At 50.4% G+C, this 16330-nt stretch overlaps 1 long non-coding RNA gene across 1 annotated transcript; it reads left to right on the top strand.

Annotated features, from left to right (window-relative positions):
- Positions 1 to 6633: 6633 nt before the first annotated feature.
- On the top strand, positions 6634 to 10310 carry LOC118569177. The gene is made up of 2 exons (XR_004943017.1): positions 6634 to 6854; positions 7440 to 10310. It is a non-coding gene; the product is annotated as an uncharacterized LOC118569177 (long non-coding RNA).
- Positions 10311 to 16330: the final 6020 nt, after the last annotated feature.

Raw genomic sequence — 16330 nt, 5'->3', positions numbered from 1 at the left:
CCACCGATAGTTCAGGCTTACTGGCTGGGTTTTGGGTTTGGGTGGTTTTTTGTTTGTTTGTTTTGTTTTTCAAGACAGGGTTTCTCTGTAGTTTTGGTGCCTGTCCTGGATCTCCCTCTGTAGACCAGGCTGGCCTCCAACTCACAGAGATCCACCTGCCTCTGCCTCCCGAGTGCTGGGATTAAAGGCATGTGCCACCGCGGCTTGCCTGGCTTACTAGCTCTTACAACTTAACCCATTTCTATTAATTTATGTGCTGCCACTTGGCTCCTGGCTTGCTACCTCATCTACATGTCATGCTTCCTCCATGTCTCCTTGCAACTCTGACATTCTTCCCAGCATCCTGTGTGCCTGGGAATCCTGCCTTGCTATTGGCCATTCAGCTTTTTATTAAACCAACCAGAGTGACACATCTTCACAGTGTACAAAAGGATTATTTCATAACATAGGGTCTTACTATGTAGTCCTGGCTGGCCTGGAATCACTACACAGATCAGGCTACCCTCAAACTCTGATCAGCCAGTATCTACCTCCTTGTGCTGGGGTTAGAGGTGTATGCCACCATACCCAGTAACAGTTCACTCTGTCTCTGACCAGGCTCTGTCATACTCCCTGCACTGGGCTGGCTGGACTGGCTACCTTGAAAAGGGGTCAGTGACCAGGTGAGAGGGATCTGGCCATGCGGAGTTTCTGGCCCATGGTCGTCTGAAAACCTTGCCAGAGCATGACTCCAGCCCAGTTCAATGTCTGCCCAAGGACCTAATCCAGGTATCCTGTTGTTGCATGGTATAAATGCAAAATATGTCTCCCATACACACAGACACCATACAAGACCTTGAAGCTCTCTTCGCCCAACTACTTGATGTCAGGGTTGAGAGCGTTGTGCCCCACCCTGTCCTATACCAGCTCTGCCTTGACAGAGCAATGGAGATAGGACACCACAATGAGAGGCTGAAGGCTAAAGGTGGCTTAACTTGAGGGTCTGGAGCCCAGATCAACTCCAGGCATCCTCGAGATAGCCAACGAGGACTTGGGAAGGACCCTGCATGGGAATGACTGCAGTGGTGGCCAGTTCCCTCAGGAGTTTTCGGCCCCTGGCCTCCGCTTCACACACTGCTGTCTTACAGGTGTTGTCTGATGAGAAGGAAAAGCATGGGGGAGGGGGGACAACGCACATCTGTAATCCCAGCACTCTGGAAGCAGAGGCAGGCGGATCTCTGTGAGTTTGAGGCCAGCCTGGTCTACACAATGAGTTCCAGGACAGCCAGGGCTACACAAATAAACCTTGTCTCGAAAAGAGAGAAAGCAAGCTAAGTCTGGCTCATCTCTAATTTATGACTTTGGACACAAGTGTGACCAACTGTCTCCTTCCTGCCTCCACGTTTACCACAGTGGACTGCACCCTCAGCTCAGCTTCATGGAACATAGAGGTCCGGAAGGAGGCCTGGCTTTGACCTGGAACCTGGCAGACATGAGCAGCCTGGACCCAAGGAAGAGTAGATCTCAGGACAGATTCTCACTGCCCATCCTTGTCCCTGATACTTCCACCTGCCCCAACCCACCCCACATTTCAGAGAACACAGATGGGTTACCCAGCTGCATCCGGAGCTGAGATACAGGGCTGAGCCCGGGTCTCACAGGTTCGGTTTTCAGCAGCAAGTCCAGTGCCAAGGGATGGATGAACCCTTTTTCTTGTGCCCTGAGAGAAACAGCCTCCTCAGCTGTGACCAGCAGGGGGCAGCTGAGCCCTCCCTTTCTTTCTGCTGGGCTTCAGGCAGCATGAGCCAGCATTTCTGGCCTAGGCCTGTCCAAGCCAGAAACAGAGGTGTGCCTCCAGGTACAGAACCCCCACTGGAGCACACTCTCCGACTCCTGATGGCCAGGACCCTCCTCCGGCCTCTGGGTTCTAGAACCCAGGTATCCAAGAACCCCAGGATCCAGGACCTTGAAATGGATTCTGCTTTGGAACCTGTTTTTCTGTAAAATAACAACTCTGTCAAAATATTTCAAGTCAGCAGGACTGTTTGGGGAACTCCAGAGGTGGGCAGAGTAACACCCCCACGCCCTGGTGTTTCACCCAGTTCCCCCAGAAGCAGCTGTCTCAAGCACCCACCCCACACCTTCCTGTTTTCCAGCTGTCGGCCCTCTTTAAATCAGGCCTCTCCATGCCCCACCTACTGAACCCTCTAGCTATTTCATTTCTAATAATGCCAGGGGTCAAACCTATGGCCTTGTGAATCCTGGTAAGCACTCTACTACTGAGGAACTCCCTTGATCCCAGATTTAAATTATTTTATATAAATAGGATTTACAATAGACTAAGTCCCAACTCCTCTCTAGGACTTCTCTGTCTCCCCTTCACCTGCCACTGGCATTTGGGTGGTGGTGTCAGTAAGGACCACTGACACCCTCAGCCTTGAATTCAGGCTTCCTATACAACGTCAAGGTCAGCAGAGGGATTTTTTACTCTGCCTACTACTGTGCACTGGCATAAGCCCTGGCTCTGTGATTGTTCATGGTTGGCACTCAGACCACAGCAGGTTGTAGAAGGCTCAAGGACAGTCTAGTGTACCAGGGTGGTATGGTCCTTAGAGTGGCAAGCACATCCTGGGCTGAGGACATGTCCGTTTAAGGGTGCCCTGTGTGCACACAGCTGGTCCTGGAGAAGGAGGAAGGGCTTTTGGAGGGTGCGGGGAGATATGTAGGACAAGGGTGTCAGCAGATGGCCCCAGAGGAACCGCTGCCAGGATTAGCAGTGCGGACTGGGGAGGAAGCTGGGAAAGGGCACACAGGACAAGCTGAGGAACCTAGGAAAGCCAGGCCTTGTCAGTAGGTAAGCACTAGAGGGGTCATGGGGGTCTATTGGGGGACCCAGGGTAAAATGCCTGGGGGCTGGGCCCCCCAATTCCATCTGGAGGACAGGGTGGCAGAAAGGTGAACATGGAGAAGGTTCAGGAAGGGGAGTACCAAGGGGCCTGGAGCTCAAGAACCCAGGGCAAGGTCAGGCTAAGTGCTCAGGTGTTGCGGTAACCACCCATTCACCATGTCCGAGCAAGGGGCTGTGGATTAAAAAACAGAGACAAGAAACAGCTGGTCATTTGCCCCAGCAGAATGCCGAATGCTGTTTATTGAAGGAGGGAGGAGACCTTAAATACAGGCTTACAGCACAATGGAGGACCCCGGGAGGGCTACCCAATGTTCTACATTCTTACATCTAAGCTGTTTACACCAAATGCAGGATACACAAACAAAGAACCTCCCGGGAGTGTTCAGTAAGGAGGAAACCGGCAGGGACTCAGCATAAGGAGGACATCTGCTCAAGGTCGGCAAGCCAGGTGTCAGTTACCCAAAATGGGGGTCCAGGGCCCTACACTTTGGAATGTGGGGCCTGCCAGGAACACAGTCCAAAGAGCTCTGGGTGCCTGGGGCTGACATCATCCAAGTCACATCGTGCAAGCCTAGCTGAGGGCTGCCAACCCTCGGAGGCTGGCAAAGGGCTTCTGAAATGAGGAGCCCACAGACCCCACGTGCCCAAGAAAGGCAGGGTGCCACACCTGAGCAGTCTCCTGCGGTCTGAGAACACCTCCCCTTCTTCCTGCCTTTAGACCTGAGAGGGCCAGGAAAATAGAACGAGGCAGGCAGGTTTCCTTGGCCTTGCAAACCTGGACAACAGAACCCAAGCCTCCACCTCCAGTGACCTCCCCTCAAGTCCCTTCTGCTTACATTTAGTTCTCAAATCGCCTTCTCCCCTAGCCACCTCAGTCTTTGAGCCTTGGGTGTCAGGACCAGGGCCTAACACTACATGTATCATGGGTGCCGCTGACCTGAGGTCCTTGTTTGAGTCAGCCCACAAATATTTACCAAGAACCTCACAGGATTCAGAGTGACCTTTAGAAAACCTAAACAGTGAAGTCACCCACATGGGGGCCTACCTCCTGTGGGCCCAGAAACCTCACCCCCCACAGATCAAGTTCGGGGGACAGATTTGTAGCTAGGGCCGAGAGGCTCACTGAGAGGTGACTTTGTGGCCCTGGCCTACAGGAGGAGTGGAGGTGACAAGGAGCCACTGGGTAAGACCTGTTTCCATAAAAACAATATGCTTCTGGAAGAGATGGGGAAAGCAGGGTGGAAGCAGAAGCAGTGCAGCTCCCCTCCTACCCCCCCCCCCTCCTACCCCATCCCCCCCCCCTCCCCATACACACACAGGAAGAGCCTAGCAGGCTTGGGCAGGGCCCAGGCTCTTTTTATGCTCTGGCTGACGCAAGGCCAGCAGATTGGGAGAGGCAAGTTCCTGCCAGCACACCGTGACTAGGCAGTTTCCTGATCTACGTTCCAGGTTTCAGGGCTCAGTGTGAACAAGACCAGGCAAAGGTGGTCTCTGGCACAAGGAAAAGCCCAAGGGAACCCAAGAGGCTACAGTCCAGGAACTGGATCCATGGGGAGGGGGCGGCTGAGTTCCAGAATATTCTCTAGTGGTAACATCGATGCTGGCATGGCCTTGCCTTTAGGGCCAGCCTAGAGAGCACCATCACTTCTTTCCCACTAGTCCAAGAGTTTTTGTAGGAAATCCTGAGGTCCTTCCCCGAGGTGTGCCTGTGTTTGGAATCAACAGGGTTGAGCTGACTTCCAAGGAAGATGGCAGGGCCAATGGGGACTGCCATGTCCTTGAGAAAGGGCTTGGAGAGTGTGGGCCCCCACCTGGTTTCAGAACTCACAAAAAAGACCCCTTTTTTCTTTATCCCCCTGTAACCCAGAACCCCATAGCTGGCTGGGAAGGCCCAGGGTAAGGCTCCGGGTAGAAACGGCAGGCCCCACCCAGCCCCACCCAAAGCCCTGTTTACAACCGTCTCCAGGACAGCTTGTTTTGATATGGGAAGCCGGCTGCTGTGGCTGCCCTTCCTTGTCCTTCAACGCGGTGGAGGTCATCTCTGAAGAGGAAGCAAGCAGAACCCAGGCTGTGTCTGTCCACCAAGAAAGGATGGTCACAGCCCTGGCCCCTCAAATACATTCTCTTCTCCAGGAAAACTGTCCTTGAAGATCAGGAACCTCTGAACCTGCCATACTGCCCTTGGGGACTGGGGACACAAGTACCCTATTTATTTGTGACTAAGGAACGGGTTTCATATAACCCTGGTTTTGTGTGTCACATATTAGCCCTAGCCTAGTCATTCAAAAAGTAAGTCTTAACGGCTGTTCCTGGGACCAGGAATGATGTGGGGGCATCTTGAGACCAGAAGTAAAGAGAACACCATGGGCTCTGGAGGTGGTTGGGCAGTGCCTAAGCACCTCAAAGACGGAAAGAAAGGGCTGACTCCACAGCCTGGGCATGCAAAGCTGCAGGGAAGCCTCTCCGGCTTGGTTTCAGACGCCTCCCTCCCGGCTTTCTAGAACATTTTGACAGGGAACTCCCTGTTCTCTCCGGCGGTCACCACCCCCATCACCCACGCCTGGAAATGTCGCCAGGATGAAGCAGAGGGGACAAAGGCAGACAGAGAGGTAAATGCCCGTAGTCCCGGCACTGGAAAGGTTGAGGCAGGAGGATTGCCGTGATTTCCTGGGCAGTATGAATAACAATGCCTGGAATTAAGAAGAAAAAACAAACAAAAACCAGGAAAATAAACCAGTTAAAGACCGACAGGGCAGTCCTGGGAAGGAATATACGTGGCGTAAGAACCAGGCTAAGCATGCACCAGTGAACAAGCCGGCGCTTGCCACATAATCACCCTCTGTACTGCTGGTCATGTGAGAGTCACCAGTTTTCCGGGAACAGGGTGCAGCCTGGGCCGGGCCACGCCTGCAGATTCCATGGGCCAGAGGCCGGACGTTCCCCCTCCCCTGGCTTTCCCGCCTGGTTGTCAGGGGAGCCTGTTGTCACAGGGTGCGTTTGTTTGTAGTGTGGGTGGCGACCCTGGAGACTTCCGGCAGCTAGCCCGCCAGCTGCCTTTCTAATTCGGTTGACTTCAACTGTCCTTCCAGTCTTGTGGGTTTTTTTTTGGGGGGGGGGGGGGCGGGCGACACCAGAGCCGAGATGTCTCGGGCTGTCTGGGGCCCCTCATTGGCACGGGCGGTGACAATTCCCCTTTTCAAAAACCTCACCAACCCCCACCCCGTCTCTCCTTGCTCAGCTTTGGGACAAGGTCGGCTTCTGAACCCCGGCTGGGCCCCACCCCAAGTGGACAACCAGCCTGCACCCCTGTGGTCCTCGAACCCCCTCCCTGGACCCCAGCACAGGCCATAAACTGTCGCAGAGGAACGCAGCTTAAAAGAAAAACCATTTTCTCACCCTCCCACACCCCCAAGGAAGATGCTTTGGAAAATCACTGATCTGTGCAAGCCGCCCTGCAATCACTCGCTTTTACCCACGCACCCTCACTCTGTGTTTCCTACAAAACCCTTGCTTTTCCTTCTCCCGCAGCTCAGAGCCCCCTTCCCCTCCACCCCCATGCCCGAACCACCTCGGACGCAAACGAACGGCCCGCCCTACCCTAACTCCGGGGCTAGCTCTTCCCCACCCCCGCCCGGCTGACGTCACCGCCCAGCGGGCGGCAACGCCCCAGGAGTCACGCGCAACCCCCCCTCCGTCCGCAGAGATCCCTCCGCCACCCGGTGGAATTTTCCATGCGCCCTGCCGGCCCTTCTTTCGGGGCGTGGTGACCCCAGGTGACCTGTCCTTTTCCTTCCTGCCAGTCAGGGTGCCCCGCCACCCCGGCCCGGCCCTTTGGAAGCAGCCAGGCCTGCCCAGCACGGTGGTCACCTCCCAGACACCTTCAGCTGTGCCCTCCAGCCCGGGAGCAGGCCGAGGGAGTGGCCGTCGATGGAAGGCGGCAACGCCCCTCGTGGCCTCCTTTGGCTAGGTCGGGGAGGAACTTTTTTTTTTAAGTGTCCGTGGAGGAATCGTCCCGTTGAGCAATGCCTGGGTGACGCGACCCAGGGCTATAAAAGCAAAAGTTGTGTCCCCCGCCACCAGCAGGAGTTAGTGGCAAGGAGGGCTGCCGTCTGGGCTTAGTGCCGTCTGGGCTTACTGGTGGGGAGGAAGTGGCTAGTTCAGGGCTCAGATGAGAGAGCTGGAAGAGGCAGCCACTGGCATGGAAGAGGGAGATGGGCAGCTAACTAAAATGGAGACTGGGTTTGGGGACGGTGGTCGTGTGGACGGCAGCTTCCAAAGCGCCTTCAACAATCCACACAGGGGCAGCAGCCTTCAAGGCCAGGCTGGCCCCCCAGTCTGTAGGAGTGGGGGCAGACCTCCAGGAGGGCACAAGTCTCACGGGCCTACGTGGGCCGAGAGTTCTAGCTTGAGTGGCAGAGCAGGTGGTGAAGACAGGTGGGCTCGGGCCCTTGAGGCCCTGGATACCTTGAAGGACAGGCAGTGGGCACAGGGCTAGGTGGGCAGTGGGGATCCCCTTTGAACTTGACAATACCAGCAGACCCTTTTTTTCCAGATAGGGGTTGTGAACCCGCCTGGGGATGAGGCCTGGTCTTAAGGAAAGTGGACTGAGTTTCCCGGGGCTGACGGCTCTGGCCCCGGGTGGTATGTAATTTGGGCTTGGCCTGACAGCACCCAGTCCTGGGTGTGAGGGGTGGCCGCGGAGTGGTGGTACAGGCAAGGAGTTGTCTTCACACCTGACAGGACTGCTCAGCGGGGACCACCGAGATTGAAGGCGCGCGTCTTGACCACATTGATCACAGCTTTATTTTTCAGGTGGCAGTAACCCCCTGTGGACTTTGCCTAGGTTCCGTGGTTCCCTCTTCTGTGATCTCTCTCCCCTTCTCTTCCTTCTAACTCTGAGGTTATGGGTTCACTTAAAGCCTTGCCTCTGGGTGATCTGGTAAGCCTGGGTAAGGTAGAGAGTTGGTGTTGGAGTCTTGGACTCGGTATCTTGGTATTTCTGGTAAAAGTGGAGGACACCCTGACTGGGTGGGGAGGGTTGGTGTTGATTTGCAGAGGGTGGGGCTTGACTGTGGACCCCTGGGTGGGTTCACAGCCATGGTTCCAGTCACCCAAATGCCTCATGGACGTGGTTTATTACTGTAGTGTTCATCATGGCAAGCAGATGGCACCAAGAGAAATGGACCCCCTGCCAGTGAGTCCTAGCATTGCAGGAGGGCAGACCCTGGAGGAGACAGCGACCTAAGTTGATGCCTACACAGTGAATTCCAGAGGCTTAGGAAGTTCTGCACTGCCATGTGTCCAGGCCTTACTCAGGAAGCCCTGTGTTCAGAAAGCCATCCTTTTAAGTGGTTCAAACCAGCTTATGGGGGTGGGGACGGGCAAACGCTTCGTGCTGGAGTGGCTGTCGGCTATGAATGTTCCGGATGAATGTCTTTTTCTGGGAGCACCATTCTCCGGATGCATGAATGCCAGCCAGCACCCCCCTTCCTGGAGGTAGAGGCATTCAGCTGCTGCATCTTCTAAATCAAGCCTCCAGTCTTTAGTTCTGTGCTACGAACTTGGCTTCGAGAAGATTGCTTAAAGTGTAGAACCCTCAACACAGCATGATGCCTTGTAGATGGTGTTTGCAGAGGAGCCCGGGGACCTGACACCTTCCCTGATCTACAGCATGCCTGCCTCTGCATTGGTCAGAGGAATTCCTAAGTGTGATAAAACTTTTGGGTGTTGGGGAACGCTGTTCAATTTTAAATGACTGAAAGAAAGTGGAAGAGTATTAGATGAGGCCGACTGCTACATGGTGGGGTGTTGCCTTTTTAAAAAAGTATGGGAGGGTACAAGCTGGCCGCAAGGTTTTTGGTGATTTGTAGACGGCATATCTGATTTGGGCATTGGGATAGCATCTGGTACCTACAAGGGAATGGTGGGCCTGCAGTGATCCCTGAGAATCTTTCTGTGGCTTTGGTTTGGTACTGGGTGGTAGGCAGGTGTTACCCCACTGAGTGATTCTGACTTGGCCTGGCTGTGTATACCAGGCTGGCCTCTGCTCTCAAGCGTGCTGGGATTACAGGTGTCAGCTAAAACGTCGCCTTCCAGCTTAACCTGGAGTTTTGCTGGATCAGGCTTGAGAATACTTGTGCACCAGAGGTGGGATTGCAGGAGAGAGTGGGGCTCACCTTGGCATTGGTGTCTTGGCCAGAGGTTTGAGGGATTGGGGGTGCCGGCAAGGGGTGTGGGCTGATTGGAGTAACAGTTTGGGAACTAAATATCTCATTAGGAAAATGTGTAAGTTGATGGTGAATCCTCATGTGGGTGCCTGGAACATAAAAATCCTAAGGGGGGGGGAAGCAAAATTGTTTTGCTTTGCTGTCAAACGGGCAATACTGAAGTTGTATCTGAACTTTGTTCAGTTGCTTGAAAGATGGTGTCAGACTCAAGACTGCCCATCCCATGCCAGCCTATGGGCGTGGGGTGGAGAGGAGTGCTGGGGAGGGGCTTGTAAATGCCCACATCGTGGGCTCTTGAAGCATGGGTCCTCGCAGTTGAGGTTGACAGACTGCTGGGTTTATAATTCAAATCCTATCAGATACTGTGTGGTTGAAAATTGTTGTATCTAAAGGAATTTAACTTGCAAGTCATGCCTTATGAACCACCTACAGGAATTTAATGTGAGTCATGCCTTATGAACCACCTACAGGAATTTAATGTGAGTCATGCCTTAGGAAACAGTACAGGAATTTAATATGTGAGTCATGCCTTATGAAACACATACCGATTTTTCTGGGATTGACCAGGAGACGACCGGGGTATTTACTTGACTAACAGATCAGTCATTGTGACAGGGGACAAGGCCTTGCACTTGCTATGACATGACTGTGGTGTTTGGTAGAAAAAACCTGATCCTTGTGTGTACCCTTGCTAAGGCTGCAATGAATACATTGTGTTCTTACCTTGAATGGTGGTGCCTTCCCGGAGCAGAGGGGAGGCTGTAATTGTCAAATGAGTTTGGGAAATAAAGTCAAACGGGGCTGCCTGGGACATCTTACTAAGAACACTCTGTAAAAATTAACTCTGGAAACCCTGGGTGTCTGAAGTGCCAAAGTTGTCAATGGCTTTTCTTGTCTTTCCCTTAAATCAAGTCCCCAGTACTGTTACCTCGGGGTCTTTGTCTTCCGGGTTGGTGATTTTGTCTGTTTTATGTTGTCTATGTGTGTGGTCTAAAATGGTGGTGTGACCAGGAATGATCACTGTCATTGGAACAGCAGAGTGTTGGTCATGTTGGAATGGGGAATTGTGGAGAGAGCTGTAATAGCAGGTCCCAGCACCCACTTGTTTGTACTAAAGTGTTCTGAAGTGTGTACAGCCAGCCACTAACCATTTTCTCCTTTACAGCAAAATAAAGGTTTGAGATCGAAACTCCTTAGAATTGTTGTATGGCTGTTACATTCTCGACCCCTGTCACTTCATATCACAGTCAGGCCTAGACTCACTGCCCCGGCTTTGTCATCGAAGCAGGGTAACCTTCACCCTGGCAAAACTAGCTGGTCTGAGCAGCTGTCCACTAGCCGGGAGAGGGGGTGCTCACTGGGAGCTGGTAATGGCTGCAGATGTGATGCTGAATCACATGGGATAATGGCGTTGAGTGTCCAGGTAAGGAAGTACTTGGAACTTAATGGTCTAGAACATTCCCAGTTTGTATTTCAAACAGTGTTTTTTGTTTGGGGAAACAGCTTTAACATGATGAGGTATGAGTTTTTCATGTCTTCACTCTTGGAAGCTGGTGCGGGCTTGAGACTTGGGTGTGAACTTGTAATTCTCACCTGCCTCAGGAGTTGGGCTTCATTTATCTTTTGGTACATGACTAAAGTTACTGTATCATTCTTGTAAACACAATTTTAGTCTCAGGTAGGAATGTAACTGATTCATCATGGGAACCAACCTGTACATGAATTGGGCTATGGTGTCTCATTGCAACTGGAAAATGTTGCTGCTTAGACAGATTTTGAGCTCAGACGAGAACATTGCTAGGACTGGAGTCTGCTAGCTGTAAACAGAGGGCAGCCTGTGACTACTCTGCAGTGAACTGTTGTCTTGAAGGATGAGTCTTGAACTGGGGTGGGGTGGGGACCAAGCCAAGGGTGAGTAGAGGTCTTCCGTCTTCCTTGGGCAGTGGGGCTCTGCTGTGCCCAGCTCCTCAGTGACCTCTCCCTTTGTACGAGAAGCTAGAATGGGGGTGTCTCAGGAGCTTTGTGTCTTCTTGGGGGCTACCAAGAGTAGGTGCTGCAGATGAGAACCGCTTCTCTGCCCACACTTTTTACTAGTTTTCGTATTCTGAGACAAGGTCTTAGCATGTAGCCTAGGCTGGCCTAGAACTCAGATCCACTAGCAGCTACCTCCCAAGTGCTGGGATTAGAGGTGTGCACCACCACACCCTGTCTACCGGCCCTTTCTGGTCTATCCTAGCCTCTTCAAACTTCCATCCCCTTTCCAGAACCCTCGGTTTTTATACTATTAAAAGGTTTTCTATGTTCTGTGGCAGACTGGTAAGGCGTTTGTCCCAAGTTAAAAGTGGTGTAGAGACAGGATGACCAGAGGTTGAGCAATCCTGTGTGCAGACTTAAGAGGGCTGTTGGTTTGGGTTTTGTTAATTTGTTTTGAGTCAGCCCAGGTTGGTATGGGACTCACAGCAGCCCTCCCTCAGCCTCCCAAGTGGTGGAGATGCAGAGTGAGCCACAATGTCCTGCAAGGACTGGTCTTTGCGCTGGGGTCCTGACTTATTGGATGGCACATTGCCATGAATCCTCAATGGGTATGGGCTCATTTGAACCAGAGGCGACAGTTGAGCTCGAGTTCAGGATTGCTGATGCTGATCCTATGTGGATGAACAGCAATGGAGCAGAGAGCAAACATGGTTTTGTTTTTAAAAAGATAAACAGGGCCTGGTGGTGGTGGCACACTTCAACGTTGATATCTGCCAGTGGTTTGTCTTAGTGTTAAGAGACCAAAAGGACTTCTAATGTGGGCTAACCTGTTGGCATTGCCAAGGGCTGCAGAAGCATTAGCCCTGGGTGGTATCCATGTCTTAACTGCTGGTACTGAAGAGAAATGTGCATACTTCCAACAGGTTAATATTTGTATATTCATCTCAAAGGATGGATGCAAACAGGTTGTCAAGGAGAACAGAAGTAGTGGAATCCTGGACCTGCCCTTGGACGGGATGCCCTCACAACTCTTCTCTCCCTACACCTCTCTCAATACTTTCAATGAGTTCTCAAGCATGAAGAGGATTTACTGTAAATTTTGCAAAAAAGCAAATGGTGGGAAAGTTCATTTGTTCCATTAACAAGTGTTATGGGCGTATTTGTTTCAGATTTTTCTTTTCCTGGGCATCAGCTGTATGTGCACTTCACACAAAAAGTGGGGTTGTACTTAAATTCTGTGTTGCAACTTATTTTCCATGATGCATAGTGAAAACCTTGTCTGAGAACAAAGCATCTTTTTGGTGGTTCCAAATGCTCTATTCCATGACGTTGATTTCAACAATCTCATTAAATGGTGACGAATGTGGGGAGGCCGGACTTTCGGGAGTTGGTTGTAGGGATGAAACCACCAGGGGCATGTGGCAGGCGCTTGGCTCACCCATCTGTCTTGAGCTATTGTTTTCCTTGTAGGAAATAATGGTTTGACTTGCAGCTCAAGCCTCATCACATCTTGTTATTCCTTTGAGATATCCAAGTCAGTTCCTAGAAGGAAATGACTGTCAATCTTAACTTTAGATTCATGGTGCTCAGTTGCTGTCCAGAAGGGATTTTTTTTCCCCCAAGACAGGGTTTCTCTGTGTAGTTTTCGTATCTGTCCTGGATCTCGCTCTATAGACCAGGCTGGCCTCGAACTCACAGAGATCCACATGCCTCTGCCTCCTGATTAAAGGCATGCACCACCACAGCCTGCAGAAGGGATTTTTTTTTTAGTTACTCTTGTATGGATATTTCTGTGAAGCTGGTGTGTATGTATACTCCCAGTGGTGTGCCTGGCCAGTGTGCATGGGTGGTTTTATGATTCCAACTTCCTTTTGTGTGTTTATTATTTGCCCTCATAGTTATCATTAGCAGGTTCTCTCAATGTACTGGTTGACTGGTTGCTTTTTTGACATCTTTGTGATAAGATGCACTCAGTAGAAGCTTTAGCCATTTCTAAGTGTACGGTTTAGTGCTGTTAAGCAGATTGAGTTGATCAACTGACCTCCAGACCTTGCAAAACCTGAAACTACCCACTCAGCAACTGAAACGTGAGGTCTCTCTTCCCAGCCCTTTCCTGCTTTATGTTTCTGAGTGACTGCTCTAAGTTCCACTTGTACGCAGATTCATACAGTGTTTGTCTTTTATTACATTTATTTTGGTTTGGGGGCATGTGTATGAAGATCAAAAGAAATCGGCGGGAGTCAGTTTTCTCCTCCCAGGGATCCCAGGGATCACCCTCAAGTGGTCAGGCTTGCGCTATCAGCAACTTTATCCACTGCAACCCAGTATTTGTCTTAACTGGTTGATTTGCTTACAAAGTATCTTTACAGTTCATCTTGATGTGTGATTTTCTTTGCTTGCATACAAGCTGGATAATTGATATTTTGTACATTTTTGGTATTGGCGTGCTGATGAGCACACTGGTGTTGCTCCTACCCTTGGGCCAGTCTCTGTTAGGATTACCGTGGTGGGGATGGTGCCCACGTGCATCTCCCTGAGACTCATTTTCAGTTATTTAGGGTACAGCACAACCATCCTGGTGGATGTTAGGTGACATTTCATTGTGGTCTTCCATTCCATGTACGTGTTGATCATGTAGACTTCTTGGATAGTGCCCATTCAAGTCCTTCTCATGTTTAAAAAGGTTGTGGGTTTATTACCATTGCTGGCCTGTAGGAATTGTCTGTGTTCGAACAGTAACTTACACTATTTGCCTGGCATTTTCCCATTCCGTAAAGTGGCCTGTCCTGTTCCATTGTGCTTTTCTTTTTTGTAATAGTTCCACGTATTGTTTTTGTGCATGAATTCGCTCGTATAGACATGCCTGTGCCAGCACTCCTTCCTGAAAGTCAGGACAACTTGGGGGAGTAGATTCTTTCCTCCACCCTGTGGACCTGAGGAGTTGAATTCAATTGTCCTCCAGGAAAGGCAGCAAGTGCCTTTACCCAGTGAGCTATCTTCCCAGCCGAAGATTTAAGTTTTGAAATTTGTAATGTGTGTTTGCCTTTGCATGCACTTTTGGTGTCATCTAAGAGATCATTGCCAAATTTAACATTGTAAAGTCTATATTGTTCCTTTGCTTGTTTTTGTTTTTAAACAAAAAACAAACAAACCCTGGGCAGATACTCTTTATTACATCCTCAGACCTCAAAAGTGCTTTGTCTTACTCTCCGATTCTGTAATGATTGGCTAGTCTGGGAGAGAGTTGAAATGCTTGCCCCACTCTGCATTCTCCGTCTCTGGCCGTGAGGACCTGCAGGGTCTGTGTAGTGGGGAGGGTTGGCTTTGACTGGTTCTATCACATCTAGTCTCCTTATTGTCGTCCTCTTAAGACCAGGATCTATGATGGGCAAGGACTTAAGCCATGGAAGTCTGACCGTAACTGATAAGTAAGTTGCTTGGCGTCGCTTCTCAGTTTTCTTCAGCTGCGCATGCCCGGGCTCGCTCTGTGGGCACAGATGGCTTCCTTCTCATTCAGTGAGTTCCTTCTGCAGGACTGGTGGCAAGTTATTGCTCCAGCTTTCCCAGTGCCTGTCTTTCATACCATGTCTGAAGCGGGGATTCCAGGCTCTGGTTTTTGTCTTTACAAGTGAAACAACCATCTTAACAGCTCACACTGTTTAAAAGCTGGTAGGAAGGCACTGGGGCTGATGCTCCTTGTACCTCTGTCCCTTGCTGAAACTTGAATGCACAGACTAGGCTAATCCTCATCTTGGCTCATAGTGTGGCTCTTTCATTTGCTTCCTTACTTTTTAATAATTTGCCAACATGTCTGACTCTTATCAATATGAAAAACAAGGCAGTGGGTAAAGTCACTCTCTCTGTGCCTGTCACACTGAACCCTGGGGCCCTTGCAGGCCAGCGGCACACCTAAAAAAGCTGTATTCAAATGAATTTTTCAAAGCATATATGTGGTTATCTGTAACTTTGTAGCAGAATTAAATTGCCTGTAATCTTCTGGAACTTTTTTAATTGGATAGAATTCATCTCTTTCCTGCTGTGTACAGAATTCATTGAGTCCTCATGAGGATGACTGGGTTGCTTCTTCTACAGTATCATTAGAGAAGCAACCCAAAGAGAACTCAGCTTGAGCATTCTCAGCCCGGAGGTAACCACTGGTACCCATATGCTGTGTCCAGTTCATATGTCTTTACAGGAGATAGGCTGCGTCATTTGCTTGTGTATAATGTTAAGATAGTACTGCCCACCATCTCGTGATGACAGGGTTTTGCTTAGTAGTAGAGTCCTGTGAATATACCCTGGCTGTCCTGCCGTTGATAGAAGGGGCCTCTCTAATGTTATGGAGTTGACACTTGTACCGTGCGACCATCTTCACAGGCAAGCCCTGTGCCTCAGTGTCTGGATGGGGTGCAGTTGTGTGGCAGAGACCTCCAATGGTAGGCAGGCCTGTGTACCTGGGTGTCAGAGTCATGTTTTTATGTTGAAACTTCACATTTCTGCCAGTTGCTTTCTTAGTTCTGTCACACATGCACAGTGACCCATGGAGACTACCTGGTATGCTAGATTCCTGTCATCTGTGTGGGAATTTAATAGCCATGACTTAGTTACCATGGGGACTCCACGGTCCAAGACATAAAAATGTGATTTTGCCGAAGTATAGTTGTTGAAGTTAGTCTGTCCTGAGACAGCTGAGCACCACAGCCTAGAGCTTGGTGTCCGAATCACACTGGCTCATTCTCTGCCTCTCCTTGCTCAGCAACTCTTGGAAGGGACCAACATTTTGCAGATTTGGCTAAGCCTGGACCAGTGCTTCTGTCGGTACTGTTGTGATGGGGCTATGTAGTACAATTGTGGCAACTTTTAGAAATTACTAGTCATGAACTTAGAAGTAAAATACTTAAAAAGCCCAACATGTCATCTTGATGTCCCTCTCTCATGACAGGTGACATTCCTAAGACATCTCCCCTTCATGAATTTATCTAATATTACTGATTTAAGTGGAATCCTGTAATGTGTACTATATTTATAGCTCTGTAATAGTTAATCTTGTCATAGCACAGTAATTTTGACCCCTTTCCTACTGATACCTTCAGGCTATTTCCAGAGTTTTCAGGTCATCGCAAGCAGTGGTCAGTGAGTTTTTATTTCTTGGGACACTGGTTTGGGTGTCAGAGCCAGGCCTGAGGGAGGCTGAGGGCTCCCAACTGGCAGCCCCATGCTTTCACACCTGCTCTGGAGTCTG

The sequence above is a fragment of the Onychomys torridus genome, chromosome 1 (assembly GCF_903995425.1).
Source record: "Onychomys torridus chromosome 1, mOncTor1.1, whole genome shotgun sequence".
Lineage (NCBI taxonomy): Eukaryota > Metazoa > Chordata > Mammalia > Rodentia > Cricetidae > Onychomys > Onychomys torridus.
The sequence above is the reverse complement of the archived record's forward strand: the minus strand, read 5'-3'. Positions and strand labels throughout refer to the sequence as shown.